Source organism: Schistocerca piceifrons, chromosome X, assembly GCF_021461385.2.
Source record: "Schistocerca piceifrons isolate TAMUIC-IGC-003096 chromosome X, iqSchPice1.1, whole genome shotgun sequence".
Lineage (NCBI taxonomy): Eukaryota > Metazoa > Arthropoda > Insecta > Orthoptera > Acrididae > Schistocerca > Schistocerca piceifrons.
In genome coordinates, this window is record NC_060149.1 from 819,375,381 (window position 1) to 819,378,411 (window position 3,031).

Sequence of the window (3,031 nt, forward strand, 5' to 3'; positions counted from 1 at the left end):
AGTTGTGGAGGGGATTCGGTTGAGTCTCTCTCCGTGTCAGCTGTCTACGGTGAGCGGCAGCAGGAGTGGCGGGGCCACACCGCATCCAGAGCAGAGCAGCTGCCGATGTTCATCAATATGCCTCCTACTCCAAGTGTCATTTACGTTGCTACAAGATGACATATTGGTCGAAGCGGTCTCTAACTTTCTTTTTTTACATTTGGGCAACCCAGTCTACGGAGGCAACGGCCTTGCCGCAGCGGATACACCGGTTCCCGTCAGATCACCGAAGTTAAGCGCTGTCGGGCGGGGCCGGCACTTCGATGGGTGACCATCCAGGCCGCCGTGCGCTGTTGCCATTTTTCGGGGTGCACTCAGCCTCGTGATGCCAACTGAGAAGCTACTCGACCGAATAGTTGCGACTCCGGTCACACAAACCCATCATAACGACCGGGAGAGTGGTGTGCTGACCACACGCCACTCGTATACGCATCCTCAGCTGAGGATGACACGGCGGTCGGATGGTCCCGATGGGCCACTGTTGGCTTGAAGACGGAGTGCTGATCCAGTCTATGGATACCACACTGTGAAATACAAAGCTTGGATAAAAATTGCAGAATTCGTCCAGAGGTCAAGTGGGAATAATATTGTATGCACCTATATGGTTGATTAACAATGTATATTACAGTTACTTCAGACTTTGCACTATCCAAAATAACTATCTTAATGAATTCTAGTAACTTCATTATTCTGCCAACGAACTGACCCGGCGTGATTGTTAAAATAGTCATAAATTTATCTTGCACAAATATTTACAAGGTGACTGAGTAAGTGTTGAAAGTCTCTTCGGGTTTGCTGCCGCATCCTAAAATCAACTTGACTCGATATTTCGGCGATCCAACTGGTCGCCATCTTCAGGAAAATGCTGCTTCTGCTGGTGAGTCCCGCTGAGAACTGACGCCAGGCTGCAAATCGACGTCCTATATAGGCCACCGTTCAGTGCACGGCGCATGCGCCGCCCATTACGGTTTCTGCCTTCCTTAGGCAGGTGGCGCCGCCCTTAGTGAAACACTGCTGGCAACGATATATCGCAATCAAGGCCGCACCGAAGAACGTTCAGTTTTGATGCGAGATAATACAGGATTCCACGTCTTGCTACGAGTTAACCCATTGTCTCTGTTGATTAAATTATCAGCCAACCTAATTTCAATCGCCTCTTTATAGACACTTCCAAAAACCGGAAATGTTGGCAACAACCACAGTTTCATCAAATTTCATACTGCGTCCATCATTTAGGCAGTGTTCTGCTACCGCCGATTTTTCCGGCTGTTGAAGCCTCGTATGACGGCGATGTTCCACACACCTGTCATGCACTGTGCGAATAGAACGGCCAATGTAAGCTTTCCCGCACTGACACGGAATTTTGTACAAAATTTTAGGATCCGGCAGCAAACCGAAGAGACTTTCAAGACTTATTACGCCGGGAAAGCCTACGTAATCACATGACTATGTGTTCTGATGGTCGTAACTTGAAACTGTCCTAGAAAAGCGTTTCAGCTTGTTTGAATTCAATTGAATTTCATCATCCCTTAGAGAACTACATGTTGCCACTTGAGAAATGTCGGAAGGGTGACTGACAGGACAATGAACGTCTAGACCTGACGGTCTCTGTCGGTGGAGTAAGACGCTTTCACTAATGTTATTTCGAGAATGCCATCTAAATCACTTCCACAAAGCTGTGCACTCCATTATTAGATATAACCGCCGTCATGTGATGCGACGAAGAATGTAACAAAAATATTAAACAGCATAAGTAAGCTTTTAACACCCACAAACGTTGTTAAATGTAGGGAACTGTTACTCCTAACAGAATCCAGACACAGCTTTGAAGACTGTTTGACAGAAAACACAGAAATTCAAGAGGGATTTATGTGATGTTAATAATAAAGAGAGATTTACGGATGGCATATGGGAAAAATTTTAAATAGGCAATGTGACTGCTGGTAAGACACATGCATGGTGCACATAGTATCAATGAGCGTGCTGTACGTGTGTACAATGCAGAAGGCGCGCGATCTATCTCAGTTTGACCGAGGGCAGATTGTGATGGCCAGGAGGTTCGGCACGAGCATTTCGGAAACCGCAAGACTTGTCGGGTGTTCGAGGAGTGCTGGGGTGTGCCGCGCGGTATTAGCCGAGCGGTCTAGGGCGCTGCAGTCATGGACTGTGTGGCTGGTCCCGGCGGAGGTTCGAGTCCTCCCTCGGGCATGGGTGCGTGTGTTTGTCCTTAGGATAATTTAGGTTAAGTATTGTGTAAGCTTAGGAACTGATGACCTTAGCAGTTGAGTCCCACAAGATTTCACACACATTTGAACATTTGAACACAGTGCTGAGGTGAATGTCTTCAACGCGTGGCGAAACCAATGTGAATCCACGTCCAGACGTGGGGTTTGGCGGCCACTCCTCACTGAAGATGTCGGGCATCGTAGACTGGGCAGACTGGTGAAACAGGACAGGCGGTGAACTGTGGCGGAACTCACTGAAATTTGTGGTTTGTTCCTATGGGACCAAACTGTTCAGGTCCCTTGACTTATACACCACTCACTCTAACGTGAACAACTTACACTAAGGGCACCACACACTCATGCCCGAGGGAGGACTCGATCCTCCGACAGGGAAGGGGGGGGGGGGGGGGCGGGCGGAGCCATGCGAACCGTGGCAAGGCGCCCTTGACCAAGCGACTACTCCGCGCGGCAGCGAAACTAACATCAGACTTCAATGCTGGGCGGAGTATAAGTGTGCCTGAACACACAGTGCACCGAACACTCCTAACGATGGGCCTCCGCAGCCGACGACCCGTGGATATGCCAATGTTAACACCACGACAACGGCAACCGCGACTGAAATGGGCATGTGACCATCGGTACTGGACGCTGACGCGGCGGCAGAACATTGCATGGTCTGTTGAATCCCGATACCTTCTTCATCATGCCGATGGGAGGGCGTGAATCCGTCGTCTTCCACGGGAACAGCTCCTTGACACCTGTACTGC

General features: G+C 49.4%; 1 pseudogene; it reads left to right on the forward strand.

The window, feature by feature from the left end:
* Positions 1-220: 220 nt before the first annotated feature.
* LOC124723394 lies at positions 221-338 on the forward strand (annotated as a pseudogene).
* Positions 339-3,031: the final 2,693 nt, after the last annotated feature.